This window comes from Macrotis lagotis, chromosome 2, assembly GCF_037893015.1.
Source record: "Macrotis lagotis isolate mMagLag1 chromosome 2, bilby.v1.9.chrom.fasta, whole genome shotgun sequence".
Classification (NCBI taxonomy): domain Eukaryota; kingdom Metazoa; phylum Chordata; class Mammalia; order Peramelemorphia; family Peramelidae; genus Macrotis; species Macrotis lagotis.
Window position 1 is genome coordinate 49,121,381 of NC_133659.1, and position 23,648 is coordinate 49,145,028.

The 23,648-nt window shown below is 36.8% G+C and overlaps 1 long non-coding RNA gene across 2 annotated transcripts in view; it reads right to left on the bottom strand.

Annotated features, from left to right (window-relative positions):
* LOC141510990 (uncharacterized) overlaps positions 1 to 23,648 on the bottom strand; it is a 380,427-nt gene that overhangs the window by 13,391 nt on the left and 343,388 nt on the right. The gene's annotated exons all lie outside the window — the stretch shown is intronic.

A 23,648-nucleotide genomic window follows, 5' to 3' on the forward strand; every position in this document is an offset into this window, starting at 1 on the left:
AACTAAGGTTATTAAAAAAATGCTATGAGAAATTTGAGAAGGGAGAGTGATTACTTTCAACTAGAGGAATCTTGGAAGACTTCATGGAGGAAGTAGTTCCAGAATTAAGCCTGGAAGCTAAGGGACCTTCAAAATGGAAGGTCCTTGGGGGCAGATAGGTGGCGCAAAGGATAGAGCACCGGCCCTGGAGTCAAGAGAAACTGAATTCAAATGTGACCTCAAACACTTGATAATTACCTAGCTGTGTGACCTCAGGCAAGTCACGTAGCCTCATTGCCTTAAATAAAATTTTAAACATTTATTATACATTTTTTTTAAATGTAAGGTCCTTGCCTTACATTCCCTAGCAGGGATTTTTTTTCTTCTTATTTTCCCTAAGTTTAACACTATGGTTTATAGTAAGCACTTAATAAGAAAGAAGGAAGGACAGGAAATATGGGCAATAGGTAGGAGGGAAAGAAGGAATGTTAGGAATATGGAACAAATAAATGCTTGTTAATTGATTGAATGAGTTGGTGAGTTTATTTCAAGTGAGAGAACCCTCTGAGTGAAGGTTGGTGGAAAAACAACAAAAAAGCAAATGAGTAACATCACAATTTAACTAAAATTTGTAATTTAGGGGAGAAAAGTATAGTATAATGGAAGGAGCATTGGTTCTCATGCCAAACTACCTAAACTTGAAACCTGCCTCTGACATTTATTGCTTTGTGATTCTATGCATGTGTCCTCACTTCCCCGAGTCTCAGTTTCCTTATCTGTAAAATGAAGACTGGAATAGATCACTTCTTAGGTCCTTTTTAGTTTTAGACTATAGTCCTTTTTAGTTCTAGACTATAGTCCTTTGTATGTAGGATGTTATTTTATCTAATTTTAGCTAACTGGATCTTATTTCCTCATCTGCAAAATGAGGATATCAGAGAAAGTGGCATCTAAGATTCCTTCTAACTTATTATCTTTGATCTTATGGTTTTATAATCCTATAAAGAGGACTTTTGTGGTTATGGTTGTTAAGACATATTGGGGACAAATTATGAAGAATTTTGAACATCAGACTAAACATTTCATTTTTTTATTTTATAGTCAGTTGGTCAATAAACATTTATTAGTGGGTGGGGGTGTACAAATATGAAAGAGAAAGATAGTCCCTGTCCTCAAGGAGCTTACAATTTAATGGGGCTGAAAAACAGTAGGAGGCTGTGGACATGGGAGGAGGAGGAGAGACACCCAACCCCAGGGGTGTGATATAGAAGTCAGCCAGACAAGTGCCAAGGTTGTGTAGTTAGTTGATAGTACAGTGGATAGAGCACCAGCCCTGAGGATCTGAGTTCAAATATGACCTCAGACACTTGACACTTACCAGCTATGTGACTGATCTTTGGCAAGTCACTTGGATCTCATTGCCTTCCATCTAGGGCCATCTCCAGTTGTACGGATATAAAATCTGGCCACTGAACTCCAGATATGAAATCTGGAGGAGAAAGTGAGACTGGTGACTTAGCACTGTCCTCTCTATTCAAATTCAATTTACTTGCTTATCATGGCTTTACTTCTCTGATGTCATGGTTCTCTTTGAAAAGGAAGGACAACTATCATCATCATCATCATCAGTCATTTGAGAGATGAGGAGATCGCTGAGCTGGGTTCTCTCCTTAAATAGAAGTTTGGATCCATGGTGGACTATCAAATCTAATGGGCTCACAGAGAAAGATGAGATAATTCCAATGAAGAGTCTACTGGGGCAGAGTGGAGAAGTCAGTCAGAGGCTATAAGGAGCTATTGAAAAGTTTTGAATAGAAGACTGACATGAACATTATCCTGTGTTAGGAAGTATAAAAAAAAATAAATTGGATAGGAATGAAACCTCTGGGGAAAAGGAAGGGCAATTAGGTCATTGCAATAGTTGAAGAAAAAAGTAGACAAGATCCTGAAATGGGGAAGCTACAGTGGGAATGGAAAGAGAGTTTCCCTTACCTTTTGGGGATTGTTGAGATAGAATCAATAAGACCTGGGAATCAGCTAAATGTGTCTAAGTTTGGATCAGGTAAGGGAAGTAGTTGGCTATTGCAATGACCCAATTGTGGGGTGATTAGGGCCTGTATCACAACCATGTGGTGGTGGTGGTGGTGGTATCATTGAAGAGATATACAAGATCTGTTGTATAGTTTGAAATGACAGAACTTGACAATATATTGGATTTGAGGGGCTAGAGAGAGGGAGCTGTTGAAGACGACACCTTGGTTTGGAGCATGGGTAGCTGGGAAAATGGTTATTGAAATAACAGAGAAGATCAAAAGAGGAGAGAGTTTTGGAGTGAAGAAGAGGAGATCAGTTTTGGACATAAAGAGTTTAATATATCTATTAGGCAAATATGAAGCTGGAGATTAGGACTGGGCAAGTAGATTGGAGAATTATCTGCAGAGATGATCATAAAATATGGGAGTTGATGAGATCATCAACTGAGACTTTACAGAGAGAGAAGAGAGAAGGATCTAGGATAGGAACCTGGGTGAAGAAGAGTAGAGTTAGAACTCATATGTGTGGAGGTGCTTCAAGATCTCTTGGGACAATTGGGTGAGAAGGTTGGGATGGGGGCTGAATGCAAGATTGAAAACCAAATACTGAAGTCCTTGAGAGAGGTAGAAGAACATCCTAGAGGGTTCATAGATGATCAGTAGGAAAGTAACATAATTGGAATGGTATGAACCCTAAGACAAGGGATGTAGTAGGGTGACCAGGGCCTGGAAGTGGTTGTGGAGAGCAAGAAGGATGCCAGCTTCTCCTGTAAGCTCTGTAACATGAAATCATAGAAATGGCATGGTCTATATTATAATGCTAGAGGTAGGAGTGTTCATGGAAATGTCAAATTTCATTTAATGTTAAGACATTGGAGCCAGTTTTGGAGTACAGGATAGAGACCTAGTCTCAAAATGAGCAAGACAAGTTTACTGGGGATATGTTAGCTCTGTGACCCTGAGTGAATCATTTGACCCCTCCAAGGTTTAGAGTTTTAGAGGTGTGATCTGCATTGTTCAAGGTGATTTCCTCTCACTAATTCAATTGTAAATCCAGAACTTCTTTTATTTTAAGTTAATACCTGTTTTATTTCAAAATCCTTCAGCTTGTTTTTGTACATTTTGGGGAGATGTTGATAATAAACATGATTTCATCTATTAATAGATTGGGTATAAAACTTCCTCTTACTAATGCAAACCAGCAACTAGTCTTTAAGTTTTAATGAGTTTCCTGAGGAGGTTGAGACATTAAGTGACTTACCCAGGATCACTCAAAGACTATTGGCAGAAAAAGGATTTTAATTCAAGTTAATAAGTATTTAAGTGCTGCCTTTTTTGGCAGGCTTTGGGCTAGGTCCTGGTGATAAAAAGATAAGAATGAATTTCCCTTAAAGGATTTACATTCTTGTAGAGACAAGGTTAGCTTTCCATTGGTTTTGCTACTTCTCTCTCCTATGTCTTATGGTTTTTTTTTTTTTGTTAAATAAAGTTTTTAAAACAAAGAGGACTATGGACCTTATGCATATTTTTTCCTACTTGGGGGACCACTATGAAAAGAAGTCTGTGGGTTAAGAGTTGGTGTTGTGGAAGAGGCAAGAGGGGTGGAGATGCATATAACTAGCAGAAGAAATGTAGGATGCCCTCAGGCTGAACACAAGCCCAACTCTTGGGATATGTATTATCCCAAGTCCATAAAATTACATCTTTCCTGAAATGGCTCAACTCAGGTTCCTGAATTTCTTGATACCTGGGAAAGATGAAACTACGCTATAGTGCACTCGATCATTATGATCCAGTCTCACACAAGCCTATCTTTTCTGTGGTCATCACCTCTGACGGCACTGCCAATTGTTCTAAAACAGAACGATATTTTTTCTAAATCATGGGAAAATTGTTTAATATGATTCTGTCACAAAAAATTCAAGACAATTCTACTTACATAAAGGTGAAGTCAAAGCAGAACAGGGTCCTCCTAGACAATATCAATGTAAGTATTAAGATTTAGTACATGCAAACAATAGCTTTACAATTTTTTCTTGGTTGAGACCCAAAGAATTTAATATTCAACACCTGGTTATTTGCAGTACTGCATGGGAGAGAAGGGTGAAGTAATGAATAAATTTCTCTTGTAATTGGGCCTTAGGCTACAAAGAAAATAAGAATAAAGAGAGAGCATGGTTAATAAATAAAGCAAGTTCTTAATGCATCTGTTTGTGTTATCCAATTCATATCTCCCCATATTTGCCATAAGGATAATATTAGATGCTTTATTAAAAGCTTTGCTAGAATGTAGGTAACCCATACATATAGAATTCCCCTCGTTTAGTTTAAAATGATTTTTGTTCTAAAATTGGTAACAGTAGCTACCATTTATATAGGCTCTGAGGTTTGCAAAGTTCTTTGGATATATATAGTCTCATTTGATTCTCATAACAATTCTGTGTGTGAGGGGTTATTATTGATCTCATTTTACAGATTAAGAAGCTGAGACTGAGAGAGATTAAGTGACTTGTCTGAGGTTACACAGCTAGTAAGTATCAGAGGCAAGATCCAAACTCAGTTTTTTCCTGTCTCTAGCTTTGTTATTCTATCACCAGAAAAATCTAGCTGCTTTGTAGAATAAATGTCCATAGACTGGCAAACAAGACTAGATAAGTTTTTACTTGAATGGTGTCTGAACAATTAAAGTTGAGGGACACTCAAATAGCAAATACAAGATGGGATGAGAATCACAACAAATTGATGAAAAGATTGCATTTAAGAGAAATGTATGGTTGAGAGAGAGAGAGACAGAGAGAGACAGAGAATACCATTGGGCAATGCAGGTGCTTCTTTCATGTCCTTGCAATGCCAATATCAAGAGGAGTTGAGAAAGGTCCCTGCCATGTTGCATGGACTCTCTATGGCAAATTTATAGGAGAATCTGAAGAATGGTTTAAACAGGGTGGACCCGAATGATTGCATTGATGAGACCACAAGTCCATTGGAACATTGGAAATAATCAAGAATTGCCTATACAGTTTTCTTTCTGGTTTAGGCCATTGTTCAACACTCTTCATTCTAACCTAAACCTTGCTTTGAAAGAGGATAAATATTCTCCTTGGTTTAATTTGCTAATGAGTAAGATGTAAAATAACTCAGATAGCTTTTGGTGGATCACTGTGAAATAGCCCAAATAATGTGATTCTTTACAGATTGTTTGAGTTATCTCTCCCTGCTTTAATCCAAGGGATTACTGAACAAAACCAATGTTCATTCAACAACATTTATGGAATCTGTTGTGGATTACCAATATGGTTGGTTAAACCTGTTTCAAATTTATTGCTTTCATTCAGGTTAAACACTAAAAGGACCCATTTGTACTGCCACATGTATGTACATGAATTCAGCTTTCATCATCCCCTACAAGTTTAATCCCATGATTTATGTTTTGTAACACAGATTCAGGGAATCTGTTGGAGAGTCTCACCCCGACTGATGGAAGAGTTAGACTAGATTAATAGGATGTGTGCTGAGGTTTCAAACCAGCTGATTCAGTTCAGAGGAAATGGGAGGGAAAAAAAAAACCTGAAGAATTTTAACACTGTAACCCTGATCAAAGTTCTAATCATCTTAATGACTTTAGCAAAAGGGAACAGACTAAGGTCAAGAAAGTTCAGTGCCAATGATCCCTGTTATTAGAAATATATTAACACAGAAGAAAAGTCATTTTCTTCACCATTTTTTCTTGTAATGGTGGAAAAATAACTCCCCTCCTGTTCCTTAGACAAGCTCTGACTGCTATTGAGGTAGTTACAAGTCAGAGTTAAAATTCCTGCCTTTCTTTTCCATGGTATCGTCAATCATTCTAAGTCAACACCACCAAAAACACCATCAAAAACGAAAAAAAAAATGTCAAGCAAGTCTCCTCTAATATGTTTCACAACAATGGAACTCTTGATTTTTTGAGTTCCTCCATTGAAAAGTACTTACAGGCCAATAGGAATACTATTACTTGTCTTGTTTTTGATGATTTCAAACCTTTCATTGCAGTCAGTCCAAGTCTTAAGGGAATGAAAAGACTGGAATGTGGAAATAAAATCCACACACTTTCCCACTGGAGTGAAGCCCATTCATTTCACCAGATTCTACATTTTCATTCAGCAACATTCTAATCTTGAGCCACACATTAAGACTTCCTTCAACAATGCCATTTTGTTTAGTGTAAAGGGAGTATAGCAAATATGTACTTTCCCATTAACTCACCCCCTACCCAACAGGGAGAAAGGGAGATGTTATAAGAATATTTTTAGTGCTCCATTGGACCTGAGATGCAACACTTTCTAAATAATGTTTCATTATACATTTCATGGTTCAATGGAGCACCTTAGGCCACAAAGTGTTTGGTATTCATTAACTTCTAAAATGGAAGACAAATGCCTAATTATCAGCATTTGGGGGTAGAATATCAAACTTCTGATGTTTTATTTCTGATTTAGCTAGTGTTAATAAAGTCAGGTTTTATAAATCTCAAAGAATAATGTGTAATGAATGTTCTCCAGTGAATCTGGGATCCCATTGATTCAATGGTACAGATATCAGTTCATCCATGTGTGTTTACTTTGTGTAATTTTGTCCGTATCTTTCTGTTAGTTCATCTTGGGAATCCACCCAACATATTTTTTGTTACTGTTCTTTCATTTTAATAATGTCTAACATTTTGAGACCCCATTTAGGGTACTCAGTAAAGAAACTGTAATGGTTGCCTTCCTTTTCCTTCTCCAGCTAATTTTTTTTTTAGGTTTTTTTTTGCAAGGCAAATGGGGTTAAGTGACTTGCCCAAGGCCACACAGCTAGGTAATTATTAAGTGTCTGAAACTGGATTTGAACCCAGGTACTGCTGACTCCAGGGCCGGTGCTTTATCCACTGCGCCACCTAGCCACCCCTAGCTAATTTTAAAGTTAAGAAACTGAGGCAGATAGTTGAATGACTTGCTCAGAGTGCTTGAGGTCACATTTGAACTCAGGTGTTCCTCACTCCAGATTCTATCCACAGTGCCACCTAACTGCCTTACTTCACATTCTGGCAATATAGTCATTTTTATTGAAATCTTGAGAATGACAATGGAAAACACAGGGTGATTAAATGGTGCATTAAAATTTTTTAAAAAGAGAATTTGGGGTTACTGCCTCCCTCCTTCAAAAAAAGTGTTCTTCATCCCTGACTTGTTGAAAGTCAATCTATTTTTTTCCTTCATAGGCTTTGAATTCTCTAAGATGTCAATATGGATATAATTCATGGGGCTATTTTCAAATACTCTAAATGCTTACCCTTACTTTAGGATGCTTATGCCTTAGAATAATTTGATTGCATGAATAAAAAGCTTTGTGATCCAATACAGTGTAGAGGAAAGAGGGACACCTTGGAATCAGGAAGACTTGGGTGGCAGAAACACTTTCCCAAAATGAGAGATGCCCTCCTTCTTTTCCCTTTCTCCTTTAGTTCTCTTCCCCTAGCTTGACCACTCAGACTTTCATGTAGGCTGGTTGATTACTCATATGACTAGCAAGAGCTGGAAGTCACTACCAACTCTCTTCTGGTTTAGTGAGATGGAACATTACCAGGCCTTCCTACTTTCCCTGCAGATGTCTGGCTCAGTCGTTTACCTTTCCTGATGTACAGAAGAATTCTTTGAATTTTTGTAACTGCCCCACAACTGAACTTTCTTTTGTATGTTGTTTTCCTCATTAGAGTCCCTCCTTGGGAGCAAGGACAGGCCTCCTTTTACTCTTTGTTTCCCAGGCTTAGTATATTAGTGCTTAATAATTTTTTTCTCTCCTCATTGCTTGATTTATTTTCTCAAATCCTAATTTTTGAAAATACTGGCCATTTGAATTTGGGGAGGGCAACAAAAACCCTTCCTTATCCTGGGTACCTCAGAGTAGAGCTCTTCATGGTAATTTCCATTGGCCCTCCTCATACTAATACAATCATAGATCCATACCAAAAAAATAGAATTAAAAGATATGTAATATATATCATTTGCAAATATATTTGAAATATTTAGTTAAATTTAATTAGATTTATGATGATTCACAATCATTATTTTCTAATATTCTAGTGTTCTACCAAGAGTTATTGTTTTCCATAGAATGAGTTCTAAATTTTTCTGTCCTGAAGTATAACAAATTATTTTCAATGTAGTAAAATCCCACTAAGCTGTCATGATTTTCAATACAGATAAAATACCACTAAGCTGTCATTTATAATTAAATGCAGTATCCCAGAACTTTGAGCCTGAACTGTACTTGAGCTAGTCCCTGGGTTTCCTTCACTGTCTTCCTCTCTCTCATCCTCTTCATCGAACATGGTCTGCAGTACTCGGAGTAGACGAATCTTTGTCCTCTCATTTGTAATTAGTGATATACTAGTAAATATTTAATAACCAGTTTTTCAGGGAAAAAAAGTATGGATAACAGTGCATTCAGGTTTGCAAAGTGCCTTACAAATATTTTCACCTAATCTTCAAAACATTCCTGGGAGGTAGGTATTGTTATTCCCATTTTACAGTTGAGGAAATTGGGGCAAACAGGGTAAATGATTTGCCCTTGGTCACATACATAGGAAGCATCTGAGGCTAGATTGGATTTCAAAATTTTCTCACTTCTAGAACTTTATCCACTGCACCATCTAGACTCCTCTGAAGTCTAGGCAACCCACAAAGCAATATATTAATCCCTGATTTGTAGCACTTGCCAATTTCTTAGGAGAATGAGAATGTCAATGATCATTCTTGAGTCAGGTTGAGGTGACTGTGTCCTTGCTTCCATGCTTTTAACATGTTTTCAGCCAAGCTATCAGAAACCTTCACTGATGATGAACAGTGCATCCCTGTCAGCTACGGCACCGAGAGTTAATTCTTCAACTTGAAAAGGCTACAAGCCAAGACAAAAGTAGGAGTGTTGATGCATGATCTGTTTGCAAATGATTGTGTACTCAATGCATCTTCTGAAGCTGAGGTACAATGTAGTATGGAGCAATTCTCTGCTGCTGGTGCTAACTTTGGCCCATGAAAACACAGGTGCTCCATCAGCCAGCACCCCACCATCCATATGCATATGATCATCCATATGATCACAGCAAATGGAGAAGATTTGAATACTGTGGATAAGTTCACTGACCTTGGTAGTGTTTTTTACAGGGAGGCACCCATTGATAATGAGGTTGATGGGCATTGCCAGAGCTAGCTCAGTATTTGGTAAACCCCAAAAGAAAGTATTAGAGAAGAGGTATTAGACTAATTACCAAACTACAGGTCCACAGACTCATTGTGCCGACCTCTTTGCTATATGCCTGTGAAACCTGAATAGTCTACTAGCACCATGCCAGGTAGTTGAATAATACCATTAAATATCTTAGGAAAATTCTGAAGATGCCCTGGCAGGAGAAGATACTAGACACTGAGATTCTTTCTTGAGCTAAACTGCTAAGTATTCAAACATTACTATAGAGAGTACAACTGGGCTGGTCATGTCGTTCAAATGCCAGGTACATACTTGCCAAAAAGACTATTTTAAGGAGAACTCACACAGGGCAAGCACTCACATACGGGTCAGAGGAAATACTGTTGGGACACTATGAATGTCTCTCTTAGGAAACTTTGGAATTGAATGTATATCATGAGAGACATTGGCATAGGACAGCTCAGCATGACATGCCCTCTTCAGAGAGGGAACTCTGCTTTATGAGCATGGTAAAACTGAAGCAGTTTAAAGGAAATGTGAGAACTCTAAGTTTAGAGTACCCATCCTGGGTATTCACATGGACTGTTTGTGTTCGACCTGTGGTAGAACATTCTGAACTCGTATCAGTCTGATTAGTCACAGTCGAACACATTGCAACTCCTCTCTAACATAGTGGTGTCATTTTGGTCTTCTTTGATAATGAAGGACAAGAACCAACACCACTTCTGCTACCAATTGTAAAGGATCATTTTTAAACGAAAACTTGTATGCTTTGTAAAGTATTAAATATAAAGTAATGATCTATTTGTTTTTCTAAATCACTGATGATGCTGATAGGGAAACCTCTATATTTTCCTCTTAACCATGCTGCATGTTGGGTTAGAAGTCTTAGGTTTTAAACCATGCTTTTGTCATTTACTACCTTATCTATTAAACTCGGGAGCTAGACTAGATGTTTGCAAGGTTCTTTCCAGGATCTTAAGGTATCATTATTATTCTCTGATTTATACCCTATTAATACATTTTATACAACATTTTATGACATGCTGAGTCAGCATGGAATTGTGGATGATCAGAAGTGAATAGCTTGGGTCTAGATCGTGATCTTGGTTAAATCCATTAACCCCTCTTGGCCTTAGTTTATTCATTTACAAAAGATAGGACTAATGCTTTTTTAGGTCCTTTCCAACCTTTAATCCTCTCATACTATTTCTCTTTTCAATTTGTATGAAGCTATAATATCTTCATTATTTCAGTCCAAGTGTTCTTAAAATTGGTTGTCACCTTCAATGACACCTCAATGTCCACAAATCAAGTTTAGGTCAAATCCATTCACAATCAATAGAAAACTTATGGATCTTATTAAAAGCATTCTGAGACATTTCCCAGAAAAGATGTTCTCATCTCATTTTTAAATAGGAGAGTCAATTGGGATTTCTACCTGAGTTCCCCAAGAAGAAAGATTTATGTACTTTTCTTGCATACTAAAAAGTTTAGCACTTCATGGAATTTCGTCAAATGAAAAGATGTTTCCTTTCAACAAATATGAACACATCGTAGATATATTTTACTACCTGAAATTATTTGGAATGAAGGAAGAAGGGCATGGTACCTTCACGCTTTGCCATGTTCCTTCAAAACCACAGAAAACATCTTTAATATCCTTGATCACTTCCCATACAATAAACTAGAGTCTATTTGGAAAACTCTAATACTGTTTTGAAAGATTTGATAAAATTTTCTATCTGAAGACATTCCATGTTGCTACTGAAATGTCTAAAGAATTTCTAAAGAATGTGACCTGGGGCAGCTAGTGGATAGAATACCAGCCCTGGAGTCAGGAGGATCTGAGTTTAAATTTGACCTCAGATTCTTAATAATTCCCTAGCTGTGTGACCTTGGGTAAGTCACTTACCCCCTCCCCAAAGAATGTGACCTATTCACCATCTAAATATTATATGAATTCCTAATTTGTTAGTTGAGAATGTTTTATCCTTTTATTTATGTACCACATGCCCAGCACAGTGACTGGCACATAGATGCTTAATAAATAATTGCTAGATTGATTCTTTTTAAAAAATTTTTTTTGGTAAGGCAGTGGGGTTAAATGACTTGCCCAAGGTCACACAATTTAGGCTGGATTTGAACTCAGGTCCTCCTGACTTCAGGGCCAGTGCTCTATTCACTGTGCCACCTAGCTGCCTCTGGATTGCTTCTTAAAGTATGAAATAATACACTGTTCCAAAGAACCTGCCTAAGGTAATTTTAGAATGGGCTGATGACATTTTATATCACACATCTGATGATAATTGATCCCCATCTTTTATATCAAACATTTGATATATTGAAACCCATATTTTTACATTACATATCTGATGATATGGACACCCATCTTTTACATCACACAACTGTTGTAGACATTTATTTATTATTTTACTTCTTGGCCATTTAAAATTTTAGCTTTAGTTTGAAACTGAAGGATAGTATATATTTTTTCTAAATTTTAAAATTTAGAATATGTGACTCACATTAGGTATTAAACAAATACTTGTTGATTTGGCTTGATCTATTGTATGGGTGGTTTGTTTTTTTCAATTTTATTCTTTCAGACAAGAGGATCATTAGAAGGAGCTGAAGAACTGTTTGAGGAAGAAAAGGGTTGATTTGATGATTCATTTTAAACCTATGAAGAGCTGTCCTTTAGAAGATGGCTTAGATTTTGCCTGTTTAGGCTTATGACGCAGATCTAAGATCAATGAGTAGAAGATGAAAAGAGCCAGATTTTATCTTAACTCTAGGAACATCTTCCTAACCAATTGGGCAATCCCAAATCAGAAGGCATTTCTTTGGGAGGAAGAGGGCTCCTGTGGTGGGTTTATTATAAGGAATTCTTGTTCCTGTTTGATTTGAGTGAGGACAACAATGCATTCATTCCAGTTCCAAAATTTTGTGATTCTTCCTGTTAGACTAATCACTTTTTCTATCTTTTTTCCCCTCAATCTTTTTTTCTATCTGTCATATATAGGACTCTCCCAGTGGGGAATTTCCTCTACCAGTGGAGGTTCATCCCTTCTCTGCAATTTATAGTATCAATGAGTTGCCTAAAACATTCAGATATTAATCAACTTGCCTAGAATCATATAACCATATATTTCAAAGGCAACATTTGAACCCAGATTTTCTTGATATTGATAGGATGGTTCTCAATCCATCATGCCATGTTCCTGGAAATTATAACTATTATGATAATTCAATTAATCAATCATCAGGCATTTATTAAATGCTTATTATACAATGTCACTATCAAGGAATTTATATTTTACCCATAGATAAGAACAAAGAAATCTGTATAAAAGTGATATAGAGAAAAATATGAAATAATCATTAATACTGTTTAATAGTCTAGCTTTTATTGTTTTTGATTTTTATTCTTATGAGGCAATGGGGTTAAGTGACTTGCCTAAGATCACACAGCTAGGTAATTATTAAATGTCTGAGGTCAGATTTGAACTCACATCCTCCTAACTCCAGGGTTGGTGCTGTATACACTGTACCACCTAGCTGCCCCAACAGTCTAGCTTTTAACATAAAGTCTGGAATATTGAAGACACTTAATAAATGTTTGTTTATTGTTTGATGGAGAGAATATCTTAACACACAACTCATAGTACAGTGATTTTCCCTAGATGTTCCTTTGGGTAACTGGCACTTATTTTACTGCCTATTACTCTGAAGCTAAAAAGGGTAGAAATACTGTAAAAGAGCTTAACAAATTGCACAGAATACTGACAGTGGAGTACAATACATCATGACACCAATGGTACTCCATTCACCCTTTGTAATAAGCTTTTGTAAATTAAACTCCAATATGAAATCATTGAATTCTGCAGCAATAATAAAGGAATGGAGAAAAGACTTCAAGCAATAGAGTTTTATGGATGGAACTGTTCATTTCTCCTTAATGAAGTTTATAGTTCAGAGTAATTTTTTTAAAAACTTGCTGAAAGTATCAACCTTTTGGACCTAGAAACTGAGTACCTGCTTTTCTCTTTTTTTTTTATTTTCCTAAAGTCCACATGCAGAACATTTTTAAAGGGACTGAGCAAAGAGAACTTGATAGATACTCTGGAATATTATGTCAACTCAGTTTCACAAACCTAAACAGTTATTAAATTTATAACAGACAGAGTGGAATTTGGGGGAGTTATTTTCTAGTAATAGAAATGTCTCCTAAGAAATAGTCAATCAGCTTCCTTTGTGAAGACATGAGAAGATGAGGGAAGCATCATCATCTAATCATATTATATTTTTCACTTGAGACTTTACCTTTTATGAATCAGACCTTGATGTAAATGAATGAGAATGTATTTTTTTTTAACAAGAAGTAAATCCTTTTAATAGCAGATTAAGGAAAAGCAAAGGAAAAGTTATGTGCAGGGTAAATATTACTCAATCTTTGTTTACTAGATACCAGGTAAATTAGACCTGACTTATTGGTGTATAATTTCTTTCCACTTAGACTTAGAGTGAAAATATTTATGGTTTTATTTGCATCTAACCATGTTCCCTAAACATGGCATCCAAACTCCTGCCTCTGAGCCTTTGCAGAAGTTGTACCTACTGCCTGAAATTCCATTCCTCCTTACCTTCTCCTCCTCAAGTCCTTAGTCACCTTCAAAGCACTATTCAGGCTCAAACTTCTAAAGAAGTTCTTTCCTCATTCCCCCAAATGTTAGAAATTTCCCCTCCCCAAATTATTTAACATTTGGTCTATTCATGGAGGAAATCAGCATTTATAAATGTTTACAATGCATTAGGAGTTGACAGAATATGGAAAGCTATCTTTGAAACAGTTTTGCAGCAAAAACATGGGCCTTGGCCTCAAGATGCTTTCTTCCTAATGAGTGAGGAAAAGATAGGAATAAAAGAAATTAGACATACAAGATATGTACAGTGGGAGTGAAAGGTAATTTTGAAGAGAAGGCACCAGCTATAGCAGAAAGATGGTGACTTGGGTTTACTGCTATAGGACTTGAAAAGATGGCCCCACTTCTAGTCTTTGAGGGTTTGCAATTACACTGAAACCCTCTTGGAGAAGGTAGGATGTGAGCTGAATCTTGAAGAATTCAAAGGTGATGGAAGGCAGTAATGAAGAAGAAGATGTAGTCCTCCCCACTTCTCCCATTCCCCATTCACTGAATTATAGGCTCCTTGAGGATTGGGACTATCTGGTTTTTACTTTACTCAGCAGAATGTTCACCACAAAAGAATTGTTCCATAAATGATTTTTTAATTGAATTGAACTGAATAGGAAATAAGAGTAAATGTTCATTTTTTCCCCAGGCAAGTGGATGAGGATAAACAGGGGGAATAAGCCTAGGATTTCACTTACATAAGCAATTCTCAAGTGAAGAAGGATCCTTTGCAATACAAGTAAATATCTTCTCTGCACCTTGGAATCACCAGGGCATAGATTTGGAGATGGAAGGGACCTTAGAGACCAATTCATCTATCCCCTTCATTTTCACTGTTGTTGCCGATCAATCATTTTCAGCCATGTATGACCCATCATAAACTATTTGGGATTTTCTTGGCAAAGATTTGTCATTTCCTTCTCTAGCTCATTTTATAATTGAGGAAACTGAGTCCAGCAGGGTTAAGTAACTTGCCAAGGATCACCCAATTATTAAGTGTTTGAGGTCAGATTTGAACTCAGGAAGATGGCTTTCTAACTCCAGGGATGGTGCTCTATCCACTGATGAGCTGAGGCCCAGAAAGGTTGTGACATCTGAAGAAATGTAGGTAGAAAGTATCAGAGGTGGAGTTTGAAGTCAACTCCTCTGACTCCACATACAGTATTTGATAGTCTTGAAGAGCTACCTGAAGCATTAGGAGGTCACCCGTCAGAGGTTGGACATGAACTGATACCTTCCTTTATAGCTATTAAAATCAAATAGCATATATACATATGCACATGCTTATATTATATATACACACAAAAATTCATTCATGCATTTGTATAAATATTCACATATGTATGCATATACATATACACATGTAGGTATATAGACCTAAATACATATAGACATAATTATATATATATACTATGTTAGTAAATTATACATAATATTAATGCATTTTATATTATAATAGAATATTATAGGTGTATTTATAACACATTACTAAATAATTAAAACAATATATCACAAAATTACTCTCATGTCATACATTATATACCACTATATATTTGTATTTTAACATATATAAAATATATTTATATCTGATACAATACAGCAAATATTATATAATATTATTATATCAATATTATTTACTATATATGTAGTATGTACATAGACACATATTTACATATATATATATGTTACATATATATATATATGTTTTATCTCTAAACTTTCTCTCAGACTCCCACACCTTTTTTCCAGCTGCTTTCCTTTGTTTGCTCTGTTTGGGTTCACAAAATCCCTGCATCCTTCCCCCTCTCGGGGCATATAAGGTTATGTTCTGTGCAGCCAGAAACCCACAATGACAGCTTCCAAATCTTGATTGTTTTCTACAGGGTATTCATGTTGAGCAAGTCTTTTATGCTAATGACACAAACACCTGGGCTCTGTGGGTTGTGAGCTGGTTTTGAAGAAAGCCTGAAGGCTCCTGAGTCAGTATTAAAAAAAAATAGTAATGATGCTCTACTCTTGAGATTGGTTCAGAGACTGACTGCTTAAATAGATCTGGAATGAAAGGACTAAGGCACTCAGCGTTCTTAGCTGAGCATAGGAAATAGCACTAGGGTCTGGACTTGCAGCTTCATTGGTTTGGGAAACTCTGCAAGGCAAGTCCCTCTACCAAAATAGGTTGGCCTCTTAGCTACAGCTTAGGGAGCTGACCAGGGTCCTGAGAAGTCAAGTATTTGACTCCTAGATGGTCTCATTGCCTGTAGCTTATCAGAGGCAGGATGTGAACCCAGGTCCTCTTCACTTCAAATCTGGTTTCCCAGATTGCCTTTAGATCTTTCAGAAGGATGATGATATTTTAGATCTAATAGGATGGTGAAAAAAATGATGTGAGAAGCTCAATGTAGGTGCAAACTGAAAAATCTGTTCATATTAGAGTAGATTTAAAAAGGAAGTAATGCTGAAGGAGAAAAAAAGAGGAAGAAAATGCAGAATCTTTCTGCATCCTTGACCATAACTCATCCTGACATGTTCTCCCAGCTCTCCAGCCTCCTGCCTCATCTCCCCAGGCAGCTCTAATGATATTACTTTCCTAGCATTCCTGCCACATTACACACGGCTCCATGCTCATTCACCATCCATCCTTTCACCTTCGAGATTGGCTTGCTCATCCTTGAGTCTATAGTTGTCCTCAGTTCTGCCCCCGCTGACATTCTCCTCCTTTCTCCTGTTGCCTTATTTATTCCCTCAGTTCCAACCCGTGACACCACTTTTCTGTTATCTCTGTTTTCATTCTGTGATTTATGTTTGTCTAAATTCCTCATCTATCGTCTCATTCATTCTCAAAGCATTTATTAAGCTCTTACTGTCAGCTGTGTCTTGGCCTAGTTGCTGTGGGACTTGCAAAAGGAGGCCCTGCTTCCTGCCTTTGAGGGTTTGCAATTACAATGAAAAACAAAATAAAACTTCCATAGTTGAAGTGACAAGTCATTTCTCAAGGAGTTCCCTCTTCAAGACTTTTGGGAGGGGGCCAGGTGGGAAGGAAGTTAATACCAGAGTGTGCTCAGATTTATTTCATAAGATCTGAACTGACTCCAAAACAAAGTAAATTAAAAATTTGATATTGTTTTCACTATTGGAATGTATTTTCACTATTTCTCTAGGTTCCTCTCATTCATTTCAGTTCACATCAAATCATATTTATTGAGTGCCTTCTGTATACATGACACTGATTTAGGTGTACTTGTAAAATTTAGATCATAGCCTATTAGATATGACTGAATTCAATACAGTGCTTGAGAATCAGAGAACCTGATTCTAAAAGCTAATTATACTCATCTTTACTTCATTTTTTTTGGCAACCTCCATCATGAGAAAATCTCTGATATCAGTGTTTGATACTGTGCTGATGAATAGTGGGCTTTTAGTAAGTTGCTTAAAGATTTTGGGGAAAGGGGGGATGAAAAGAATTATCGGACTGAAAGGTTTACCTAGGATCTTAAATTTAATAGTATTAGTTATGTTTGTCCTTCATTTTCAAAGAAGACCCTGACATCAGGGAAGTGATGGAATAACAAGCATATGAATTAGATTTGAGTGAGGGGGATGCTGTGCTTATGTCACAAGTCTCCCTTTCTTATACAAACCATCTGGGTCCAGGGGCAGATATGAAAATCAGGACTTCTGGAGATGGTTCCAGATGTGAGGCAATTAGGCTAAAGTGATTTGCCCAAGATCACACAGCTAGTAAGAGTCAAGTATTGGAAGTCCAATTCACTCCCATCCTCCTGAATTCAAGATTAGTGTTCTAAGAACTGAGGCACACAGTTGCCCTAGATTTAGAGCAGAAGGGTCTTTAGAGGCCAACCAGTCCAAGCCCCTCATTGTTTTGAGAAAATTGGGATTAAATGGCTTGGCCAAGGTCACACAGTCAATAAGGGTCTGAAGCTGAATTTGAATTCAAATCCTCTTGCTTCAGAGCCAGCATAAACAGTGTGCCCATCTAGCTTCCCCCAGCCTCCTCATTTTTAAAGAAGAGGGTTTAAGAGACAGCTAGGTGGCACAGTGGATGGGGCACTGGCCCTGGAGTCAGGAGGATCTGAGTTCAAATATGGCCTCAGATACTAAATAATTACCTAGCTGTGTGGCCTTAGACAAATCACTTAATCCCATTGACTTGCAAAAAGCAAAAAAAAGCATAAAAGAAGAGGGTTCAGAGTGGTTCAATGACTTGCCCAAAGTCAGATATGGTAAAATTACATTCAATGTTTTGAATTAAATATTCTTTTCTTTGAATCTTATAGATAGTACACGCAGATTCAGGATTTGTACCCAGAACCAGTGTATTTTTTTTCCTCCATTGATTCATAGAGATCTCATAGTTTGCTTCCCAGGCTGCCACCTGTTCCAAGGCAAACCAAAGTTCAGCAAACACTGGCCAATATAAAAGGTGCTTGTTAAGGTGTCTTCTTGACTTGCCTTTTGCAAACAATTGTATAAATAGTTGAAGAAGGACCCTGTTATGCTTGACTCCAGTTAAATCTTAATCAAGCTCCTCAATTCAAAGAAATTCAGTTTGATTAAGTTCAACCTATTCTAATCCAACAAGCATTCATTTAGTACTTGTTTTGCACCAGGCACTATCTTAGACACTGAGGATACAGAGAGACTAACATAATTCCTGACCTTGTGGAGCTAATATTCTCCTTTGTTGCTATTTGTTGTTCGGTTGTGTCTGACTTTTCTTGACCCTGTGGTTCGTACTACCTGTGGAGTTTTCTTGGCAAAGATGCCTGAGCATCCTTTTTCATTGGCTTGAGATAAAAATAGGGTTAAGTGACTTGTCTGGGGTCATATGACCACTAAGTGTCTAGGGTCAAATTTGAATTCAGGTCTTTGTGATTTCAGGTCCAGTGCTTTATCGACTAATTCCATCATACCAGACTTTTCATCATCCCATTTGGAGTTTTCTTGGCAAAGATCATAGTCTACCATTTCCTTCTCCAAATCATTTTACAGATGAAGAAACTGAGGCAAACAGGTTTAAGTGACTTGTCCATGGTCATACAGCTACTGAGTGTTTGAGACTGGATTTGAAGTCAAGAAGATAAATCTTTTCTTTAAGGCCCAGAACTCTATATACTCTAATCAAGCCATCTTGGTCAGATCTAATTCCCTTAGCAATACCAGCTAATTTTATTGCTTGATCTTTCAATTGTATCTTAAAAAACTTGTAATTATTTTTTTTTTACAAATTTCTTTATATTTCTGACAAGGTCATTTGACTTACATTGCTTTACCCTCCCTATTCGTTTTGGGGGTTGAGTTCAGGTGATTTCAAAGAATAATTTGTAATCATTGAAGAATAAGCAGTGTATGATTAATCATGCTTTAAATTTTTTTTAACCTTTCAAATTTTAACATTGAAGAGATCACTTAGAATCAGGAGAGAACCATCATTTAAGAAAACAAATATAAAACTATCTTTCCATCTCAGATTCTCCTACACAACAATGTTCCCCTGAAGGCACTGTCAATAAGCCAGTGGGTGACACATTTCAGTCACAGGAAGAGGTGAAAACATGCTTTAGGAGAGGTGCTATGATTTCATCCAGTACATGCATTCAAAAGATCATTATTTTGCCACTTGGAATTTACAAATTGGTGATTTTAGAAATGGCCCAGTCATTTATAGTCAACAAATCATCAATTCTTTTAAAGAGATGTCAAAATTAGTTTCTATGAAATTTATTATTATCCTTCATTATTCATATTCCTATATACTTCTCAGTCTTTTAGAGGTTCAGATGATTCCTTTTTCTGCCTGGTATTCTGTCTTCCATGGGATCACACCATAGATTGAGAGCTGACATATACCTCTGTTATACAAATTAGGTAACTGGGTGCCAGAGGGTTAAAATAATTGTCTATGATGATAGGTAGTAAAGAATTAGGGTTTGAACCCATGTACCATGGTCACCAAATCCAGTGCTCTAGCCACTGTATCCCACTGTTTTTATGTTCTGAGAGATTATCTGAAGACAAAATTACTATTCTTTGTAAAAGGAAACTGAGGTCCAGGGAGATTAAGTGATTTCGCACAAGGTCTTCAGAACAATAAGTGGAACCCCTGATGCCATCTTGTATTTTAACCACTGTGGCATGCTCCTAAATAGAAATCCATTGTTGTCAATGCATATGATGATATTCTCCCGTGGAAATGTTATCTAGGTTGAGGATATACTCTCTGCATGTAGGTGTGGCTGCAAAGGCTATTGATTTTTTCCATATGACTAACTGCTTATTACAGCAGATGCTAAATGGCTCTTATGAAGTACCTCAATGAAAGGTAGTGAAATATGCTCACAAGAGCTCTGTAGAAATAAAACAGAAAAACAGAGATTCCCAGATATAGAGCTAGAAAGGTCATCTAATCTAACCTCCACATTTTACAGATGAGGAAACTGAGGCTCAGAGAGGTTGTCATTTGGTCAAGACCATAAAAAATCCCAAAATGGTGAGATCAGGATGCAATCCTTTGCCTAACTTCAAAACCAGGACTCCTCTCATTTTTAAGGTTGACCTATTTTAATTATTGATATTTGACCTTCAACTTCTCTGGGGACAGTTTCATGGAATAATGGAAGACAGAGAGTTTGGTCAATTGATGGTAACTTCCTATGTAGGAATCTATCCTGGTTTCAATGCTATGTTTATTTTTGTGCCCTTACTAGAGTTATCACCCTGACTCTGCTGCCCTCCCTGCCTATAGCACAAGCAATAGATAATCTTTGTCCTGTTTCTATTGTGAAAACAAAGCCCCATCTGACAATAGACATTCACTCAATTTAAGCATCATCTGCTTTCCTCAACCTTTCCTTGCTTTAAAAGGTTTGTCCAAGATGAGCTCAGGACTGAACTTTGAAGAAGAGTCCACTGTAATAACAGTAAAGTTTAATGATGCATGGCTCTGAGACTGACAAAATCCCAGCCAAAGTATTGATTCTTAGAGAATTTATGAAGCACATGCTGTATTCTGTGTCATTATGGTCCTGTTTTGGCTGAAAGAGTCATGTAAAATAGATTTTTAAATGAGTGGTAATAGCCAGACATAAAGAAGGTATTGATGTGTATCATGAAGGGTGAACCAGCATGCCAAGAACAGGCTTTTAACAAAGCCAAAACACAGGGCGCCTGAAGTTCTTTCTATTGGAAATTAGTTTTTTCATTTTAATCACCCCTTTTATGGCAACACTCAGGAGAGTTCCACTTCCCTTTCCATAGTTTCTTCAGTAAAAAAACTTCACATACATTTATTACTAGAATATAGTTGGTTGCTGTTGCACTGGAGGAAAATTGGAAAGGTAGAATCTAGATGAATACATCTGTCAAGTATGTGTTCACCTCGATTCTGCCTTTCTAATTTTCCTCCAATGTTCTATGCAGTGTTCTGTATAGAACAAGTACTTAAATGAATGCTTGTTGGATTAGATTAGGTTGAACTGAATGCAACTGAATTGCATCGGATTGAGGAGTTTGGCATAACAGGGTCCTTTTTCAACCACTTATACAATTACTTGCAAAAGGCAAGTCAAGAAGACACCTGAACAAGCACATCTTTTATATTGACCAGTCTTTGGTGACTTTTTGGTTTGCCTTGCAACAGGTGGCAGTCTGGGAATCAATATGAACTATTGGGGAAAAGAAAAGCACTGGTAAGAGGCAAAGCAGTATAGAAAATAGAGATGTGGTATTCAAGTTAGGAAGCTCAGGCTTCCTCAAATTGTAAATTGTGACTGTAGGTAAGTCACTTAACTTCTCATTCTTCCTCCCCTCCCCTCCCCTCCCCTCCTCTGCCCTCCCCTTTTTCCTTTCCTTTCTTTTTTTCCCTTCCTTTTAGTTTTTGCAAGACAATGGGGTCAAGTGACTTGCCCAAGGTCACACAGCTAGGTAACTATTAAGTGTCTGAAATAGAATTTGAACTGAGGTCCTCCTGATTCTAGGGTCAGTACTCTATCCACTGCACCACCTAGCTGCCCCTATTTCTCATTCTTTCTAATATCTTTCAAAGACTTTTATCAGACAGGCTGCCAACCTTAATTGGTAGAGAAAGTTTCTGCCCTGGAGTAGTGATGGTGGAGTCCCTTATAGCAATAAAATTTTAGTTTCAGAATAAAAAAGATTCAAATAAAAAGTAAATATATATATACATATATGTATATATATATACATATACATATATATATATATATATACTGAATTTAAAAATCACTTTTTTCCCTGTCCTTGAAAAAATAGTTTAATCACCTTTATATGAATGACCTAAGTGGTAGATAATATATTTGAAACCTTAAAGTTGTAGTAAGTCATAAAGGGCAAAAGAAATAATCAAATAATTAATCAATCAACAAGGATTTATTAAGAACCTACTATAAATTCCAGGCATAGCATTTTGCCCTGGGAACACATGGACAAATTCAAAATCCTTGGCCTCAAGGAAATTCTCAGAGGAGACAGCTTGAACACGTATAAATATATATACTTATAAACATTTCATATATTCCTTGTTTATATAAAATACAAGTAAAAGTTTATAACCTTTTTAAAAATTTGTGTCTTAAGTCTACCTGGCTGGAAAATTCTTCAATAAAGGTTGAAGTTTAAAAATTCTTGGTGTTTAAAGAATTGCATTTAGGAAATGAGTTTTCATATTAAGAATGGGAAATATTTATCTGGGTATCTGCTACCTTTTTAGTCTTTTTCATTTTTCCTTCTGTTATGAATTCATTTTCCTAGAAACAGTTGAAAAGTGAGTCCTCTCCATCCCTTCCCACCCCTCCCACTAGTCGACATTTTATTTGGAAACACTGGGCTAAAAAAAAGGTACCATTTTCGAAAATAATAACTTAAGGTTCGATTTCATGCTTCCCTTTGGAATATGTTTATAAAATGCATATCTGACCGATGAAGTAATCGATACAGATTGTGTAGTACATTACGAGAAAATCACGTCTGAGATTATTAGAAAAAATTAAATGCTTTTAGTTCTGCTTACTTGAGCAATATGCGAAAATTAACAGCTCAGACCTTTCCAGGCACTTACCAAGCTGGTCTTCAGTCAGGACTCAATATACCTTGGACTTTAAATAAAAAGAGCTGTATTTACACTATCTGATTAGCCTTTTAGCAGGTAAAAATCAAATTATTACATACACCAGACCTTTTAATCCTAATTTAAAAAAGTAACAGTAGAGGGAGAGCCATACTCAGAAGGGGGATGGAAAAGGGAAAAGAATTGGGTTGCTAAAGGGTTGTTGGGGGGTTTTTAATGCTGAAAAACAGCACTGTGTCTTAATTGCATCCCAATAGTCTCTTTTTGAGTTAGGAAGAGAGGTCACCTAGGCCTAACAGTGTTAGGGACCTACAGAGCCCAGATGTAAATATATCTCCCACATACCCCAGGAGAATCAGCGAGGTCCTTCTTCGAATGACTGCTTTTCAACAATTCAGGAGTTTATCAGTCTAATAAAAAGAAGTATCTTGGAAGAGAGTAAAAGACTGAGATTCTCAATAGACTCTTCTCAGACCTAGTGGAGCCTGAAGAACCCTTCAAGGTCTTAGTAAACAGTGAACACAGAGAGAGGCCTCTGAGCTGGTGCAATCATGTACACCACAAACAAGGTGGAAGACCTGCTGAGAGGTCAGTTCTTACATAAAAATTTTT